The sequence below is a fragment of the Triticum aestivum genome, chromosome 2B (assembly GCF_018294505.1).
Source record: "Triticum aestivum cultivar Chinese Spring chromosome 2B, IWGSC CS RefSeq v2.1, whole genome shotgun sequence".
NCBI lineage: Eukaryota > Viridiplantae > Streptophyta > Magnoliopsida > Poales > Poaceae > Triticum > Triticum aestivum.
The window spans coordinates 554,460,651-554,480,938 of NC_057798.1; the positions used below are offsets into that span (position 1 = coordinate 554,460,651).

At 44.3% G+C, this 20,288-nt stretch overlaps 1 long non-coding RNA gene across 2 annotated transcripts; it reads left to right on the plus strand.

Moving 5' to 3' along the window:
* The first annotated feature begins 283 nt into the window (after window positions 1–283).
* Window positions 284–3,175, plus strand: LOC123045999 (uncharacterized). Of its 2 annotated transcripts, XR_006421867.1 has the most exons (3): window positions 284–1,670; window positions 2,584–2,710; window positions 2,894–3,175. It is a non-coding gene; the product is annotated as an uncharacterized lncRNA (long non-coding RNA). The 2 variants fall into 2 exon arrangements; XR_006421866.1 differs by having other exon boundaries at window positions 284–2,710.
* The last annotated feature ends 17,113 nt before the right edge of the window (window positions 3,176–20,288 follow it).

The following is a 20,288-nucleotide window of genomic DNA, read 5'->3' on the forward strand; positions in this document are numbered from 1 at the left end:
AGAGTCTAGACAACTCACCTCCAGGAGGCTCCCCTGATTTCAGCCTTCGTTGGCCGTTGGATCGTGGTCAATCTGGTCTTTGACTTCGTTTGGGCTGTTAGATGCTCACTGCTCTCACTGCTGGTTTTGACCGCGTGGTAACTTCACATGGCCAATGACGGGTGGGGTCTTGTCCCGTGCCTATTGGTTGGGTAAGCCATTTCGAGGTGCGAGTGCGCCCTCTCCCCGCAGGCCGCGTGCGCGTCGCGCCATTTGCGGGGGCGTGGGTAACCCTGCCGTCGAAAGCCCCTCGGCCCAATCCAATTGCCCGCACTCCACAACCCTCCCTCCCTCCTCGATCTCTCTCCCTCAGCCACCACAAACCCTAGGTCCTCCCCTTCTGCCTTGCTCTCCACCATGCCTCCTCCTCCTCCCCTTCACCATTCCCTCCAGCGGCAGGCACAGGGATACGACGGCGGCGCTCGATTTGATACGCCCCGCTCCCCTCCCTCTCCACTGCGCCTCGGCCTTGTCCGCCCAGTGCTCTGCCGGCGCCCATCGGCCTTGATCCGGCTTCGGCAGGAGGAGCTCGCCCTCGAGACAGGAGGAGGGGAGCAGCAGGATACATGAGCATGGCCTTCTTCTCGCGCTGCAGCCGCCGGCCTTGTCCTGTTCGAGGAGGAGCAACAGCAGGAGGGGCGCACCCAGCCACCCAGTCCTTCCTGGTTCCTGCCACCGCCACACCCACTCGTCTCCTCCTCTCTCTTCTAGCTAACTCCTCCTTCTTAATCTCTGCGCCGGCCGCAGTGCGAGAGGAGCAGCGGCGGCGGAGATGCTCCGATGGCGGCGCCGAGTTGCGAAGTGGCGGCGCTCGGGCGCGAGACAATAAAAGCGGGAGCGACTACTCCAGGCCCCGATCTGCGGGTCCGGTTCCAGGGCACCGACGACTTCGCCATCTATGATGTCGGGGGCATGTTGCCAGGGTCCATGACGGCGGCCGGGTCGGGCCGGGGCAGGAGAACTACAGGAGGCCATGAAGGGCACGAAGGCTGCTGGCAGAAGTAGCAGATTTGAAGGAGCGGCAGATGTGGGTGGGGTCGGCGATTGGGGAAGGCTCGCCGGCTGGGCGACGCGAGCTCCGGTGAGTGCAACAAAAGGAAGCTAGGTGTCGGCTTACGACAATGATTCGGGTGCCTGCGGCATGATGGAGAGCCGCCGCTAAACGCTCAGTGATGGGGCGATTTGGTTGAGGCGTCAATGGCACCTTTGCTCGTGACCAAGGATGGCACTTGTGCGATCTGAAGTAAGACGCATGCCAACTTTGGCCTCCTAGGCTTCCTTGGCACCCTCCCTTGCCACTACGTGCTCAACAACAAGGTGAGCCTCCCACTCTCCATTTTCCCACAGAACTTCCAATGACTGTTCAAAAAATCATCCAAGAGAAAGGCAGTAGCAGGAGAGAGGCAATAGCAGCAGACCAAAGCAAAAAAAGATCAACTCCTTTTTCCTATTGGCTTTTAACCTCTTGTGCTATGTGATTGTGCTCGGGTATTCGAAGGATTAGGGCTTAAGGCAACTTGATGGCAGCCAGTCGGAGTTTGCTAGGTTACATATGCAAGTCCTTTTGAAATCTCAAACTTCTTTTTGGTGATGAGCTTCTGCTCATCTTGATTGATTCCTCTACAGTGAAGGTGTGTGCCTTTTCTGATGCTTTCATTTTCTCTTTCATACTGTGGAGTTCATCTTTGTCTTGGAGAACATAACCATGTGCCTGCTATTGTTTATGTGGTTGTATGGAGTGTTCCTTCAACTAATCAAGCAACACCCTTAAATCTAACAATCAAACTCCGAGAGAATCATTTATACTTGAACTAGAAAGGCCAATTCTGTGTCTTAGTTTTGTATAGGAATATTAGCAAGTTGAGTAAGCTTGTTCTTTCTAGAATAGGGCCATTCCTGGTTTTTGTGTCTGTGGTTTCTACTTTTATTACGCTGCTTATTTTTGTGGTTCCATTTGAACAGGATGTCACTCTTGTTTCCGTCGTTATACCTATTTTGGAAGCCATGGCAGCATGTTTTGCTTTGTCGGCACATTCGTGCATGTTTGAGGTCACAGACGAAGAAGCACTGAATGCTCATTATATTCTCCTCTACTCTGATCTTCTATACACATATATAAGATGTGTCTTATTTCCTTGTGTTTCCTGAGGATCTTTCTTGATTGATTGTTTGACAGTGACTGTTATGTAAAAATGTTTTCAGTTGCTGTTTAGTACGGATGCCTCCATGGTTGCATAGGCATCCATGGTTTTGTGAGGAGGTTATCTATGCCGTTCTGTTTTATATACTCCCTCCGTTCCTAAATATTTGTCAGCAATTGCACATGGTCCTGTTAGTTGTTTGTTTCTTTTGATCATATTGATGTTGAGTTGTGGGTTTACACATTTTTCCTTGAAATGTTTATATGTGTGTCCAGTTGTTTTTGGATGGTCTATGATTTTGTTTGTGTTTAGTTTACATTTCTCTCCTGAAGATCTTGCTACCCAGCTGTATTGCTATATTTCCTATAATAGGAAGTCAATTATATTTGTATTATTTTGGCAGCCCTAACAGATAGACCGGGGTCTCTACTGGCTCGGAAGACTGGACTTGAGGCACATGTAAAATTAATTGTATCTTGCTACTCTCGTGATCTGTATCCAGAGTGCAAGTCATGTCTTGGAATGCTGAGGTGAGACTGATCATTCCATGGCCTCTATTTTTCTTGCTGGGTGGATTACACATTACTTCCTTGGATGTTTTAAGATTGTTATATCCTTGCTCCCCTTTTTTTCGCCAAGCATTCTCTTAGCTTCTGGCAACTTGAGTAAGATGCAATACACTAATGCTATCTTACTCTGGTTTGTTCTTGCAGAAAATAAGTGAAGTGTGCAAACAGGCAGCATGGAAACACTAAAGAGAAGCTTCAGACAAACTAATATAACTGGAGTGATTTCCTACATGTAGTGACCGACTTGGAAGAAATAAGTTTCAGCTATTTCTAAAGATATTATATCATAAGACTATTCTTAGATTAAGATGTTTGGCTTGCACTAATGTGTACATGGCTGTAGTGGTTCCAGATTTGTTACAAGCTCCTTGTGTTGAGGATTGTCAAAATGGTGAAGTTTCTATTATTTTCGGAACTACTGATTCACATGCTAAAGTGTAATTTACCACATCCCTGAGACAGAACATATACATTTTACCGTACAGTCACTAATCCTATGTTATCAAGTTTTATCTTAGTAGCATATAACCAATGTCTACAACTATCCAAGTAGTGTGTTTTGAAAATAGAAGCAACGCGACTCACACTAAGCAATCACATGTTTTGTCTCGAGGATATTTTTTTAATTTTGACATATTATTTCTTATACAGCTACAATTGGTACAAAATACTGCTTATTACTTTAAGCCTTTATTGGCATACTTTTGTTGTGTTCTTTTCTTTCTTTACTTTCTATCAACAGCAAGTTGGAACCTGTTCTTATTTTGCCATAATGATTTTGATGGTAATTGGTCAAGTGTATTTCTAGCTGGAATTGCATGTATATCTCAGATTTACATCACAACAAATTAATAAGGAGAATAGAAGCATTTTCATCCATTTAATACTTTGCCTGTCATGCTTAGTGAGAATTCAAAATAGTTACCTTTGGATATCAATAATGGGTTTATAATTTTGTGCCGAGACCCTAAAAGCTTTATTGTCTCATGCTTTGACTATCATACCTATTTTCTCGGTAAATTCTAGATCCTACAGTTCATATTATGATCTTTGCATGCCCTTTTTTTTGTACCTTCTGAAATAGGCTAACATTATATAAAAAAGAGGCACATGTTTTAGAAATTGAATTATGTGGTCACCATGACAACTTTTCAGGTTATGGTTCTTTAGCCATTTAATGCAGTATCGATGGTTAAGACTTAAGTGTGCATCATGAAATGAAACATAATGCATAGTTCATCAGTTTTGAGCCTTGCCAGCATACTTTTATTACTCCTTTTGCCCTGCACCATATTTTCTTACATGTTACCACAGAGGTCTTACCTCACCTTGACCATGGAGCCGCTAGGAGTACGATAAATATATGATCATTCTTAGAGTTGAAATTCTAATTTCCATACTAAACCAATTGCTTCCTTCATCAAAGTGATTCATAGTAAACCAGTAAACATGAATTTTATATGTATACATTCCTTCTTCATTTGTCATTTATTTTGTTCAACATATTTTTATGGTGCTTTTCGAAAAGCTTAAGGTTAGAGATGTGGTGTTGTATGAGGCTATTGTTAGGATGGAATATAAATTAATGTTAACATATTTTTGAATTTCCTTTATTCTGTAAACTACAATACAAGATATGTTTGGGCCACATGATTCTATTCCAAAAAATTAAACAACTTGGCAATTGATGACACATCAAATGTTATGTACTGAAATGGATCACTTTTGTCTAGTTGGGTTTAGTAGGCATAATGCTTTTATTCTATGACAAACTTAATTTGTTTATAATGTAACCAGTTCAAGGATTGATGAGCTTTTGAGCCCTATGACCTTTATAAACTCCAGCTACATTCTAGAAGGCTCATGTGTCTTGCGTTGTTTTTTCTTTCCAAGCTACAGTCTCTTGATATACTTCCTTTTTAAACTAATATAAGACCGTATAGATCACTAAACTATAAGACCGTATAGATCACTAAACTAGAAGACCGTTTAGATCACTAAGTTTAGTGATTTCTACGGTCTTATATTAGTTTATGGAGGGAGTACTTGAAAGGAGATTCTTTATATGTTGTTTTATTCCATCAACCGTACAACCTAAATTAGCAATTAGGTATCTACATAGTGTAGTGGAACCATTGTGCTTGCTGCTGTTTTGTTAGTGTTGAAATGTCTTTCTTAGTTTTTTCTGTACTGAGAAATATTTTTTTTCCAGTCATTATTTTCTAAATCATATTAGCATATTACATGATATGGCCTTTTGAAGTTTCTATTTTATAACGAACTTTGCATTTTCAACTTGAGTATGGTATGGTTTGTTCTTTGCTGTAGCAGCTATTCCAGAGAATTTTGGAGCTGCACAACCTTCTGAAGACTTGATTTACAGTAGCAGAAATGAACAATCAATCAGCTAAGATGCATGACATGATCTTTTTCTCTTGACGTTGATGGGTATTGAACTCTTTTTTTATAAAAGAGAGCTTTTCTCTCTGATTTCCATTAATAGAAATCACCAAGCCTTGGTATTGAACTCATAGATCACCTTATCAATGGAACTCTTATCAGTGTTGAGAAGGTGGCACAAAAATTCAAACGCAGGGCGATCAACTAAGGAAAGAAGTTAAGAAGTATTAGGAAGGACTTTTAGGATGGCATCACGGTCAAATGCATCCTAGGATAGGTCCTTTTAAGAATTATGGTGCATTTCTCTCCTTTTTTGTTTACCTTGGCCACAGAGGTTTGCCTCAGTTTATTATTATCCTTCTGTATAGAGTAGGTGCAGAACTGAGACTTGCCCAGGTTGTGAGAGTTGATGATGATTCTATTAAAAGTCCTTCCTAACTGACCGTTTGTCTCTGTAAACAACATAACTAAGGCCATACGGTTTCCAATATGACTAAGATCTAAATTCTTGCCGAGTTTAGTTTCTAAAGCACAAAGTTGCTGAAAAATTGGAATACATTCTTAAGTAGTAATACAATTTTTCTTTTCAAGCTCAGATTTTTCAGCGTGATAACCATATTTTTGACTAAAAAATGCTTCCTTAACTGGCCTATACATGCTATACAAATATGATATGTTTTTCAAACTTGGATTTTCCAGCGTGATAAACATATTTTCAATATAGCATGATTTAACACATGGGCTTTCTACTACAAATATCGAATATGTTCTTGCAAAATGAAACTATTTTCAATGACAACATGACTTTAGCGGGTCTCTACGCCATTTGGCGCAACGGGTCAACTAGTAAAGAATAATGATAACCATGAAACTTGTCATCATGATTTTAGTTTTCAATTGGATTATGCCTCACATGACAATTATTTTGTTGAGTTTGTTCCCCCTATTATTCATGAGAAGAAATTTGCTTATGTGGAGAGTAGTAAAATTTCTATGCAAGTAGATCATGAAAAGAATGCTTTAGGTGCTGGTTATATTTTTGAATTCATTCATGATGCTACTGAAAATTATTATGAGGGAGGAACATATGCTTGTAGGAATTGCAACAATATCAAGTTTCCTCTCTATGTGTTGAAAATTTTAAAGTTATGCTTGTTTTGCCTTCCTATGCTAGCTGATTATTGTTCCCATAAGTTGTTTTCTCACAAAATCCCTATGCATAGGAAGTGGTTTATACTTAAATGTGCTAGTCATATTCTTCATGATGCTCTCTTTATGTTTCAATTCTTATCTTTTATGTGAGCATCATTGAAATCATCATGCCTAGCTAGGGGCGTTAAATGATATCACTTGTTGGGAGGCAACCCAATTTTAGTAATGAATAATTCATTTAGCCTCTGTTTAGATGTGGTTTTATGTTTTAATTGGTGTTTGTGCCAAGTAGAACCTTTGGGAAGACTTGGGTGAAGTCTTTATGATCTTGCTGTAAAAAACAGAAACTTTAGCGCTCACGAGATTAGCTGCCATTTTTTTTACTAGAGAGTGATTTTAGGTTGATTCTTTTTTCAGATAATTAATAGAGAAATTCTTTAGGTCCACCAATTTATATCAGAGTTTTTGGAGTTCCAGAAGTATACGTTTGATACAGATTGCTACAGACTGTTCTGTTTTTGACACACTCTGTTTTCATTGTGTTATTTGCTTATTTTGATGAATCTATGAGTAGTATCGGAGGGTATGAACCATAAAGAAGTTGGAATACAGTAGGTTTAACACCAATATAAATAAATAATGAGTTCATTACAGTACCTTAAAGTGGTGGTTTGTTTTCTTGTACTAACGGAGCTCATGAGATTTTCTGTTGAGTTTTGTGTTGTGAAGTTTTCAAGTTTTGGGTAAAGATTCGATGGACTATGGAATAAGGAGTGGCAAGAGCCTAAGCTTGGGGATGCCCCAGAAGGCATCCCCTCTTTCAGCTTCGTTCATCAGTAACTTTACTTGGAGCTATATTTTTATTTACCACATGATATGTGTTTTGCTTGGAGCGTCATTTTATTTTGTTAGTATTTGCTTGCTGTTATTTAGAATAATGTTTTGCATCTATATTTTCAATAAAAATGTCCAGGATAGCTTTTACCATGCTTATTTTGCAAGTATACATGTTGCTCTTTCAAAACAGAAAGTTTACCGATGTTGCAAAAATTCCCTAGAAAAGTCAGAGAATGATATAATATTGAAACTTTTTGCATATTGAGCTGTGATAAATCTTCTACAGTGTAGTATTTTTCTCATAATTTTTGGAGTTAGGGAAGTATGATGAATCTTGCATTCTTTACAGATTATACTTTCATTGTCACATAGAAGAGGCACTGACAAAACTTCTACAGTGTAGTATTCTTTACCGGATTGTGAGAAATCTTGATAGCACTTTCATTGTCACATAGAAGAGGCACTTTGTCACAAGTGACACCATAATCCTTTAAAGTTTGCCTCATCCATAGAAATAGTGCACAACAACTTGCGGCGGCTACATATTCGGCCTCTGTGGACGAGAGACACACAATTTTGCTTCTTTGAAGACCAACTTACCAAAGAGCGACCAAGAAACTGGCACCCTCTGGAAGTTGACTTCCTATCCACACAATCTCCCGCCCAATCTGAATCCGAGTAACCCATGAGATCAAAGCTTGCTCCTTTGGGGTACCATATGCCAAAGTTTGGGGTATGAGCCAAATATCAAAAGATTCGCTTGACCGCCACAAAGTGACGTTCCTTAGGTGCGGCTTGAAACCATGCACAAATTCCCACACTCAACATTATATCAGGTCTAGATGCACAAAGGTAAAGCAAGGATCCAATCATGGAGCGATATATCTTTTGATCCATTGCTTTACCATTGGGATCACTGTCAAGCTTGCATTTGGTGGGCATTGGAAACTTGACCGGCTTGACATCATCTAGCTTGAATATCTTGAGCATGTCTGGGGTATACTTGGCTCAGTTGATGAAAGTTCCTTCTCTTCTTTGCTTGACTTCGAACCCAAGAAAGAACTTCAACTCTCCCATCATAGACATCTCAAACTTGTCGGTCATTAGTGTGGCAAACTCATCATTAAAAGATTTGTTAGGAGAACAAAAATAATATCATCAACGTATAGTTGGCATATGAACAAATCCCCTTTGACCCTCTTAGTAAAAAGAGTGGGATCAATTTTCCCAATTTCAAACCCACGATCTTGCAGCAACTCAGTAAGGTGCTCATACCACGCACGTGGGGCTTGCTTAAGGTCATAGAGCACCTTTTTGAGTTTTTATACATGAGTGGGGAACTTGGGATCCTCGAATCCCAGAGGTTGTTTGACATACACCAACTCATTTATTAAGAAATGCACTTTTCACATCCATTTGTTGCAATTTAAAGTCATGATGAGATGCATAGGCAAGCAACATGCAAATAGATTCAAGAAGAGCAAAGGGGGCAAAGGTTTCACCGTAGTCGATACCATCAACTTGGGAGTAGCCTTGTTCCACCAATCTTGCCTTGTTTCGAACAACCACACCGTTTGCATCTTGCTTGTTCCTGAAGTTCCATTTTGTCCCGATGACATTACGTTCTCCGTTGGCCTTGGAACTAATTCCAAAACTTGATTGCACTCGAAGTTGTTGAGTTCATCATGCATTTATTCAAGCCAATCATCATCAATGAGCGCCTCATGGACCTTCTGGGGTTTAACACACGAAACAAACGTGTGATGCTCACAAAAGTTTGATAATTGTTTACGAGTAGTTACCCCTTTCCTTAAGCTTCCAAGCACATTCTCCAAGACATGTTGTTGGTGCTTTAGCTTGGACGCCATCTTGGCGGCACGATGCTCTGGAAGTTCCTCGATGGGCATTCGAGGATCATCTTTATTATCTTGAGCACCGTCTTGAGTTTGCTCTTGATCTCGAGCTTGCACTTGATCTTGAGCACCATCTTGAGCTTTCTCTTGACCTTGATCACCATCTTGAGCTTGCTCTTGACCTTGAGCATGCATTTGATCATGAGCGAGCTCAGAGGCATGAACTTAATCTTGAGCATCATTTGGTACATCACCATCTACATGGGGTTGATCTTACCCTTGATATTGTTCATGGAGTTGAGGACCTTCACTTTGTTCTTCGAAAGCGTGTTGGTCTTGCGTAGGTGATGGCTCCACTTGAGTAGAGCATTGTTGTTCTCCTTTGGCCACATGGGGTTCCTCAATGGCATTTGACCAATCCCCATTCTTCTTATGGCTTGGGGAGGAATTCCATCACCTACATCACAAAGACCACTTTGCTCCACTTGGGAGCCGTTATTTTCATCAAACTCCATGTTACATGTCTCCTCAATGAGTCCGTTGGACTTGTTGATGACACGGTAAGCATGAGAGTTTGTAGCATAGCCAACAAATATGCCCTCTTGAGCTCTAGGTTCGAATTTAGACAAACGAACACCTTTCTTGAGAATGAAACACTTACAACCGAACACCCGGAAGTACTTGAGGTTGGGCTTGTTACCGGTAAGTATCTCATATGGAGTCTTGTTCAAGCCTTTGCAGGGATAGAGCATATTTGATGCATGACATGCAGTGTTGATGGCTTCAGCCCAAAAGTTGTACGGAGATTTGAATTCCACCATCATGGTTCTTGCCGCATCCATCAACGTCCGGTTCTTCCTCTCCGCCACACCATTTTGTTGAGGGGTATAGGGTGCGGCATATTGGTGCTTCATCCCCTCGTCACTAAGAAACTCATCCAAGGTGTAGTTCTTGAACTCGGTGCCGTTGTCACTTCTAATCATCAAGATATTTTCTTCAAGTTGACGTTGAGCTTCATTTGCAAAGTTGATGACGTTTTGTTGAGTCTCACTCTTCCTCTTGAAGAAATATACCCATGTATATCTTGAGTAGTCATCCACAATCAGCAAGCAATAATTTCTTCCCCCAAGACTATCAAAGGAAGGAGGTCCAAATAGATCCATGTGAAGGAGCTCCAAGGGCCTCTTGGAGTAGATTATAGTCGTGGGACGGTGAGCCGTTTCATGAAGCTTTCCTTCGATACAAGCACTGCAAGCACGGTCTTTGGCAAAACTCACATTGGTCCACAAACGTGGTCCCCTTGAGGAGACTTTGCAAAGATCTCATATTGACATGGGCTAGTCGGCGATGCCGAAGCCAACCCACATCAACTTTAGCCATTAGGCAAGTCGCTAACTTAGTGGGACGCTCCAAAAGTTCAGCACATAGAGACCGTTCTTGACATGCCCAACAAAGGCTACTTTAAGAGTCTTGCTCCACAAAAGGGCCGCGGTATCAAGATCAAATAATGTTGCAAATCCCATAAGTGCAAGTTTACGAACAGAAAGTAAATTGTATGCAAGGGACTCAACAAGCATGACCTTCTCAATAGTTAAATGTTGAGAAATGACCACCTTGCCAAGTCCCAATACCTTAGAAGTTGAGGAATCACCAAATTGGACATGGGTGGGCATATATGGAATTGGATGCACATCCACCACCAAGTCCTTGCTTCCGGTCATATGATTTGTTGCTCCACTATCAAGCAACACACCCCACCGGAAGCAAACTCCTACAAGAGATCAATGCTTGGGTTTAGGTACCCATTTTTGAATGGGTCCTTTGATGTTAGAAACAAGGATCTTAGGAACCCAAATAGACCATTCAATATTCTCATACTAAGAACCAACGAATTTGGCATAAACATGCCCATCACTAGCACAACATAAAACATAATAATGGTTAAAGTCGTCGGCTTTGTTGTTGGGAGCGGTTTTGCCCTTCTTGTCATTACCACCCACTTCCTTGTTCTTCTTCTTCTTCTTCTTCTTCTTCTTCTTCTTCTTCTTCTTCTTCTTCTTCTTCTTCTTCTTCTTCTTTAACTTGGGTACAAACCCAAGTACTTCCGTTCCTACAACTTCCTTTTGATTACTCAAAAGGTTGTTGAGGTTCTTCTTCTTCAAGTCACAAAGCCCTTCTCAAGTTTCTCTTTCAACTTAGCATTTTCCCCCATAAGATGCACATCTCAAAACAAGGGTTAGTAGCATGAGCATTATCAATTAGAACGAAAGGAGGACAAGTGGAAATCTCCTTGGTTAGCTTCACTTGGAGTTGATCATGAGACTCTCTGAGAGAGGCACGAACACCTTCCAAGACCTTGTGAGCCTTGTCAAGTATATCAAACTCTTCCTTGAGTCTAGCATGGCCAACACCAAGTTCAGCTTTCTCGGATTTAAGCACACGAGTAAGAACAATAGCATCATCAAGATCGTTTTGCAATTTAGCATGATCAGCATTGTGTGACTCCTTAAGAGTTAACTGAAGATCTTCCTCTTCCTTTAGAGCAATGGAAAGATTCAAAATTTCATCGGCATAGTCACGACTATGCTCCTCCATCTTGGAGATAGTATCCTCATGCGACTCAATGATATCATTGGCCTCACCAAGTTGTTCCTAGAGAGCAACAAAGTGCTTCTTGGACTCACCCTTGAGCTTGCTCACAAACTTGGTGAACTCATTCTCATCAACCTTCTCCACCTCACTATCATCAACACAATCTAGCAATGAAGGAGTAGTAATGACGGTGGTTTTGATGTTAGGAGTTACCTTGTTGATACCTTTGTCCATGAGACACTTGGCAATGGTGTTTCCATTAGGGGCGCCGAAGAGAGACACCTTGGAGAGGGAGGAAGTATCAATGGCAGTGGTAGCCATTGCCATCCCTTATCCATTTGTATCTTCCTCATCATCATCAGAGGGGTACTCTTCATGTGCCACCAAGCCCTTTGGATGAGACTTCTTGGTGAAGTTGTTCTTGCTAGGGAAAGACTTGTCTTTATCTTTGCGAATGAATTTTCCACCATTGTCTTCCCTCTTCTCGTAAGGGCAATCCACTACAAAGTGACTCACATTGCCACAATTGTAGCAAGTCCTTACACATTGCTTGTTCTTTGACCCACTTGAGTTGTTCTTGGTGAAGTTGTTCCTTGAGTTACTCTTGTTGCTCCAAAATTGCCTTGACGCAAGACCCATGTGCTCATGGTAAGCATATTTGGTATCCTCGAGGCCACACTCCTCTTCTTCTTCCGGAATGGCCTTGGCCTTCAAAGCAAGAGTGGGAGTGCTTTTCTTTGACCGGACCCGAGCAAGAGCATTGTCAGCGGTCTTGTTCATGATGTTCATGGCAATAAACTCATCCAACACTTCACTTGAGATTAAGGAGTGAAAGTCCGGCCTTTGACGAATCATGGAAGACATGGCCTTGTTGAAGGGCATGATGGCCTTGAGGAACTTGCGCTTGATCCAAGTGTCATACGTATCCTTGCTTCCATGGTCTCGGAGAGCAACCGCAAGAGTAGTCACCCTCCGGTAAAGGTCATGTGGAGCCTCATCTTCGAGCATCACAAATTCATCGGCCTCGTCATGGACCACTTCAAAGTTGGATCATTGGATGCTTGAGCTCACCTTGTACATCGAAACAATGTGCTCCCAACAATCCTTTGCACGAATGAAAGATAATAGGTGTGCTAGGTCTTTGGGAGGGACCGCTTCTTGAAGGATGAACAAAGCAAAGTGATTGTATTGGTTGTCCACTTCTTCTCTTGGGGTGAAGTTGTTTGGATCATGCAGGTAGAAGCCTTGCTCAACGATTCTCCAAAGGTTAGTTGAGAAATGATTCAAATGAGACTTAATGCAGAAGACCCAACTAGCAAAATCACCCTTAACAAGCTTGGTAGGAGGACCATGAATATTAATGCGAGCTACGGGGACCGGTCCTCCATAGACCGGGAGAGGGGGAACCGAGGCAAAGGTTCCCGTCCCATTCTTGTCATGAGGGGAAGGAACATGAGTACCTTTAGCCGCTTCCTTGGCGGAATTGGCCTCCGACTCCAATGCCGTGGGATTAACCACAAGCAAGGGATCGGGAGTGGATTTCATCCCCTCAAGTAATTCTTTAAGCATAGACTTGACTTCGGCCGTCATAGACATCTTAAGTGAAGCCATAGCTTCATTTAAGTCATCTGGAGTGATCGAAGTCAACTCCACGGCCTCGGGCACTTCCTCCTCGGTGTCAACCATACTCTTCGGGTGGATAAATCCTTAACAAAGAGACAATGCTATGATACCAATTCAATGGATCGATATGGTTGACTAGAGGGGATGGGGTGAATAGGAAACTACCAATTTTTAGCTTTTCTTAACAAATTAGACTTAGCAACAAATAGGTTGTCTAGATGTGCAACTAGGTGAGAAACCTATATGATGCTAATAACAACCACAACAAATGCAAATAAGGGATATAACACAAAAGGCTTGCACAAAGTAAAGAGAAGAGATAACCACAAGTGGAGCCGGTGGAGACGAGGATGTGTTACTGAAGTTCCTTCCCTTCGGGGGAAGTGCGTCTCCGTTGGAGCGGTGTGGAGACACAATGCTCCTGAAGAAGCCACTAGGGACACCGTATTCTCCTCACGCCCATAGACGAGGTAAGAGCTAATGATCTTTTTCGTGATTTCCATCGTAAGAAGATCGACTTGTAGAGGTCTAAAAATGGGGAGCAAAGGAAGAGCAATGCGACATGTCATGATTCCACTAGTGGTGCCCTTGAAGGAGACGATCGAACCTTTACAAACAAGGCTGGGGTTATATCCACAACTTTATTGGAGGCTCCCAACGATACCACAGACCTTCACCACAATGGAATGTGGCTCTGAGGTGACCTCAACCGTATAGTGTGCTCAAACACCCAAGAGTAACAAGATCCGCAAGGGATTAGTGGGGGGAATCAAATTTCTCTTGGTGGAAGTGTAGATCCGGGCCTTCTCAACGAATCCCTAGAAAAGCAACAAGTTTGATTGGCTAGGGAGAGAGATCAGGCAAAAATAAGATTTGGAGCAACAATGGAGCTTGGGGGAGAACAGTCAGGTATTCTAAAGGAAGAAGACCTCCTTTTATAGTGGGGAATCAAAACCAACTGTTATCCCACAACTTAGCCCGAAGAGGGCGGTACTACCGCTCCCGGGAGCGGTACTACCGCACCAGGCAGCAACACTGCTACTTGGCCCAGCGGTAGTACCGATGGGGTTGTGCATAGGGAGTGTGGAGAAGGGGCAAGAGAGAGAGAGGGTACCCGAGCGGCACTAGAAGGGTGGTAGGACGGTACTACCGCACCTACTGCTGCTCCTAATGCCGCCCAACCCGACATGAGAGGCGACACCATCGAATCAAGGTGGTACCAGCATAGAACATGAGCAGTACTGCCGCTTATGGCTACGAGCGGTACTGCCGCTGTGAAACAACGGTACTACCGCTTGAGGTCATAAGCGGTACTTATGCTCTGGTTCAACAGTACTACCACTGGCTCCTCTCAAGACCCACTTCTGTGTTAACGGTAAACTCAAAGAAGAGGAAAGGAGCGGAAGGTGCAAGAATGAAGTGTACGTGTTGATTCCACCCTAGCCTTTCCGATGCGGACCCCCTCTAGATAGTATGGTGTCTCCTACGACTCAAGTCCACCAAAACTGAGACGAAAGTGACTACATCGTCTTCACTTTGAGCTCCGAGGGGAAAGAATCGTCTCATGCCAACGAATGAATCTCTGTAATGCTCAATGCACATGATTAGTCCGCAAATGCATTGTCATCAGTCACCAAAACCACTTAGAGAGAGACATGCCCTAACACAAGCACAACCACGACAATTGCTTAGCCGTGTGCGGCGCCCCCTCCACCATTTACACCCTCGGTAATATTTTCGTAGTGCTTAGGCAAAGCTCTATGGAGATAGCTTCACCATCACCGTCACCATGCTGTCGTGTTGCCGGAACTCATCTATTACCTCGCCGTCTTGCTGGGTCAAGAAGGCAGAGGACGTCACCGAGCTAAACGTGTGCTGAACACGGAGGTGTTGTACGTTCTGTTCTTGATCGGTTGGAGCAAGAAGTTCAACTACATCAATCGCATTGAAAGGATCGATATAGTTGACTAGAGGGGGTGAATAGTCAACTAACAATTTTTAGCTTTTCTTTACCAAATTAAACTTTGCATCAAAGTAGGTTGTCTAGATATGCAACTAGGTGAGCAACCTATATGATGCAACAACAATAAGCACACAAGCAAGCAAAGGATATAACACAATATAACTTGCACAAGTAAAGGTGAGAGATAACCAAAAGTGGAACCGATGGAGACGAGGATGTGTTATCGAAGTTCCTTCCCTTTGAGGGGAAGTACATCTCTGTTGTAGCAGTGTGGAGGCACAATGCTCCCCAAGAAGCCACTAGGGCCACCGTATTCTCCACTCCCTCACACAATGTGATATGTCGTGATTCCACTATTGGTGCCCTTGAAGGCGGCAACCGGACCTTTACAAACAAGGCTGGATTTCTCTCCACAACTTAATTGGAGGCTCCCAACAAAACTTCGGAGCTTCACCATAATGGAATGTGGCTCCGAAGTGACCTCTTCCAACTAGGGAGCCCAAGCACCTAAGAGTAACAAAATCCACACAAGAAAGTATAGGGGAATCAAGTTTCCTTTGGTGAGAGTGTAGATCTAGCTAGGTCTCTTCCTTCAATCCCTAGCAAATCAACAAGTTTGAGTGGATAGAGAGCGAGAGAGATCAGGCTAGAAAGCTTCAAGGGCATTAAAGGAGGATATAGAGAGAGGCAAGAGATAGGTGGGAGGTGGGAGAAGCAGCTCCTTAAATAGGGTCCCCTCAGATCCAACCGTTATGTGTAGAAACCCATAGGAGCAGTACTTTCGGTGGAGCCACCGGTAGTACCGGTATATCGGAATAAACCGGTACTACCATTCCACCACCGCTCGGCTACCGCTTCACAATAGAAGTTTGTCACCATGGACCGGTAGTTGGAGCCGTGGTTGGGCCGGAGCTACCGCTGGACCCGCAATTCTTGGGCGGTGGAGTTCGAGGCGGTACTACCACCCTGAACACCGGTAGTACTAGTTTGTCAAGACAAACCGGAACTTCCGTTCCATCACCGGTCTACCACCGTACCCGGTACAGAAGGGTGTCACCCTGAGCGGTACTTGGAGTGTTGGTTTGACCGGAACTGCATGCCAGCGATACAACCGCTCAAGAGAGCGGTACTACCGCCATGAGCAAAACTGCACAGTCACAGAGGACTTTGGGAACCTCTCTCTCCTCGAATGGAGGGTATATGGTGGGTGCAAAGAACGTGTACGTGTAGTGATTCACCCAATACCTTCCGATGAGGATTCCCTCTAACAAGTATGGAAATCCTACAACCAAAGGAATAAAAACGTCGGAAACTCTATCTTCGATCATTTCCGCATAGAGGGAAGGCCTAACCGTCTTGCGCCACACAATGTGTACCTGAGAAAACTGGGATGCACGATTAGTCCACACGCGTGTTGTCATCATCACCAAAACCCTAAGGTAGGAAATGCCCTTATAATCTCCCCCTTTTTTGGTGGATGATGACAACCGCATGAAAATCACGGGAGATCTAGAAAATATAGACGGGGCTCCCCCTGAGTGTGAGCACTATTTAGAGTTTGCTTTTGGAATGCAAAATGTTCACACTAGGGCCAAAGCTCCCCCTAGATTTATAAACCAACCATCGACAGCAAAACAAAATAACATACATAAAGCACGTAATAGCAGAACGGGACATCAATAGAGCAAAGATAAATAGATAAGGTACGCAAGTCTCACAGTAGCACAATGTCACACCACAAGTTCAACAAGACACTAGAAATCAAAGCAAATAGAACAACTGAAGAAGGTAACTGCAAGTGAACCCCCCATGAAATCTCGTGCCCTAATAGAGTGCTCTCCCCCTTTGGCATCAAGACACCAAAAAGGAAAAGATCGAAGCTAGCGCCCCAGGGCTCAGTAGGTTTCCTCTCCCGTCGCCGCCGAATCGTCAGAATCCTCATCAGACTCCTGTGACTCCCCAAACTCCTCAGGATCCTTGGAAACACCCTCAGGACCATGGACAGCAGAAATAGCAGGCTCTTCATCAGACCACTGACAGTTCTCCAAGCACCACGTATCCTCAGGAGTGATGGTCTTCTCAAAGCCACTCTTCACATCTGGCATATTAAGGTGCTTCATCAACTGAATCTGCCTGCGACGCGCCATCTTCTCAGCAACATGAGCCTGGTAGAGCTTCTTGTGAATATGAGTCTACAAGCAAAAAGTCTTCTTGATCTTGGTAGTCAGCTTCTCAACCCAAGTGGGCTGGGCCCCAGGCTCCAACTCAAAGTGATCGTCGTCCGAGATAGCATACACATCCTCCTGATTGCCCGTAAGAAAACGAGGAGTCTTATGCTTCTTGTTCCTCAACACCTTAACCTCATGCTCCGTGAGATTAGCTGGAGAGGTGAGATGTTCTCCTGGCCTACGAACTGCCCAAACGGAGTCCAGAAACTGCATCAACAAAGAGCATATATCAGTACCTTGCGCACACCATATTGTACATCTCCTCCCACATCCACTTGGAGACATCAAACGTGGCACCAGAACCCCTTTTGGTCTTCATGGCCACAAGAAAATCCACAAGATAGCCATAAATATCGTCTTGATTCCCAACCTTGGGTAGCAGCACACAACGGAACATATGATGCAGAATATCATAGACTGGCAGAAGGTCATTGGATTTTCCCACGATACCATGACCCGGGATGTACAGAGGGGCAAGCTTCACCTTGTCCATGGGGTGGGTGTCGGTGTCAAAACCGGCGGATCTCTGGTAGGGGTTCCCGAACTGTGCGTCTAAGGCTAATGGTAAGAGGAGGCTAGGGACACAATGTTTACACAGGTTCGGGCCCTCTCGATGGAGGTAATACCCTACTTCCTGCTTGATTGATCTTGATGATATGAGTATTACAAGAGTTGATCTACCACGAGATCATAGAGGCTAACCCTAGAAGCTTGTCTATGATTATGATTGTTGTTGTCCTACGGACTAAACCTCCGGTTTATATAGACACCGGAGGAGGCTAGGGTTACACAGAGTCGGTTACAAAGAAGGAGATCTAACATCTGAATCGCCAAGCTTCCCTTCCACGGAAAGGAGAGTCCCATCCGGACACGGGACGAAGTCTTCAATCTTGTATCTTCATAGTCCAACAGTTCGACCAAAGTATATAGTCCGGTTGTCCGAATACCCCCTTATCCAGGACTCCCTCATTAGCCCCTGAACCAGGCTTCAACGATGATGAGTCCAGCGCGCAGACTGTCTTCGGCATTGCAAGGCGGGTTCCATCTCCGAATACTCCAAGGAAGATTCTGAACACCAGGATCGTGTCTGACTCTGCAAAATAATTTCCACATACCACCGTAGAGAGCACAATACTTTATAAATCTGATCTGCTGACAACTTTTCGCAGCATGTCCTCATGTCGCAGCCTAGTTCATCACGAGCCGTTTTTCCCAGACTGCCACTACACGTATTGCAAGGCAGTTTTATTGGCATGTCTTGTCGAAGCAGAGATCGTGTACCCCTTATCGCGGGATTCTCATCAATACGGGTGTGGGTAACCCAACTACGCCAGTTGGTATAACTCCTCGACTTTAGGCAAGTCCCAAACAGTCACGCCGAGGACGCTAGGTATTCTCCCCCTTTATAGAGGGACCGAGGCCTGTCCCCTTCTTGCCATGCTTGCCCCTTCCACACCTCGAGTTCCAACACCCAAAGCTCAGGCTTAAGCACTTCGGACCTTCAATTATGTCCGGATCCAACTTTCAAGGTTGTTGGATGGCCTCCTCTGTCATAGAGGAGGACATCAAGAAGCTTAGGGAGGCTAGGTATCTGACCGCCGATATCCAGCACAGGCTTCCTGCCCAAGGGCAGGTCATCCCTACTCCCGAACCCAACGAGAGCGTTGTATTTGTTTCCCACTTCCTCCGAGGCTTAGGCTTTAGTCTTGATCCCTTTGTGAGGGGGCTCATGTTCTATTACGGGCTAGATTTTCATGATCTTGCTCCGGATTCCATCTTTCACATCTCGTCGTTTATCGTCGTGTGTGAAGCCTTCCTCCACATCACCCCACACTTCGGTCTATGGCTCAAGACCTTCAATGTAAAGCCGAAGGTGATCGATGGGGGACATGCGGAGTGCGGAGGCGCTATAATAAGCAAAAGCGCTGACGCTCCATGGCCAGAAGGTTCCTTCCCGGAGGTGTCTGATTTATGGCAACGGAGGTGGTTCTATATCACAGCTCCCCGAGGCACAAGGTGGGCGGCCGCCCCTGCCTTCCGCTTGGTCCCTCCGCCTCAACTGGCGTCCTGGGTCAACGAGGGACTGGCCTGGGGGCCTGCTAGTGATGTAACAACACTGCAGAGCCGCATTCGGGATCTTCTTGAGAGGGATGTCAACCTCATCAAAGTAATTCAGGTAATGCTAGTTCGAGGGGTCCTACCGTGTAATGTCGACCCCTCCGGATGTGGGAGTTCAACCCAGAAGGATCGCAAACTATTCAACACTTATTCGGCATGACGCTCGAAGGGATGTATCGGTTATTCTTCGGACCACGAACAAAGTGTCCGGACACCATCGAGGATGCGGGCTTGAACTGGAATCGTCCAGATACCCAAGTAAGTAACTTTGCAACCGAACACAATGTTCATGTTTATCATAACCTTTATTCGGAAAACTATCCGCGGCTAGGATTGGATAAGGAAGGCGGAGAGGATCAGGTGTTCGACCCCACTTCCGGAAGGCTTGCCGAATACGGTACTAACCCGGATGCTTAAACACGCACCCTATCAAGTGCCATTGGGGAAGGACGAAGGGAAGAGCAGAGAAGCCAAAAGCGGGCTCTTCACATTGTACATCCAAACCGGGGGAATTAACGTCTCCACGAAGGAGGATAATCGGGGAGGTGAATCTCAAGTTCCCTCCCCCCCCCCCCCCCCCGCGGGAAGAAAAGGGTTGGATCCAAAGATCTGGAAGCGGAGGTGTCCAAACTAGGGAAGAAGCCTTCGCCAGGGAGCCCTGCCCCAGAGGGCATCCTCACCGCACAGCGCCCGCAAACGGGACAGCCTTTCATTGAGCTGTAAGTGGATTAAAAGTATTTTAATAAATGTATATTGTTTTTCCTCCGAGAGTA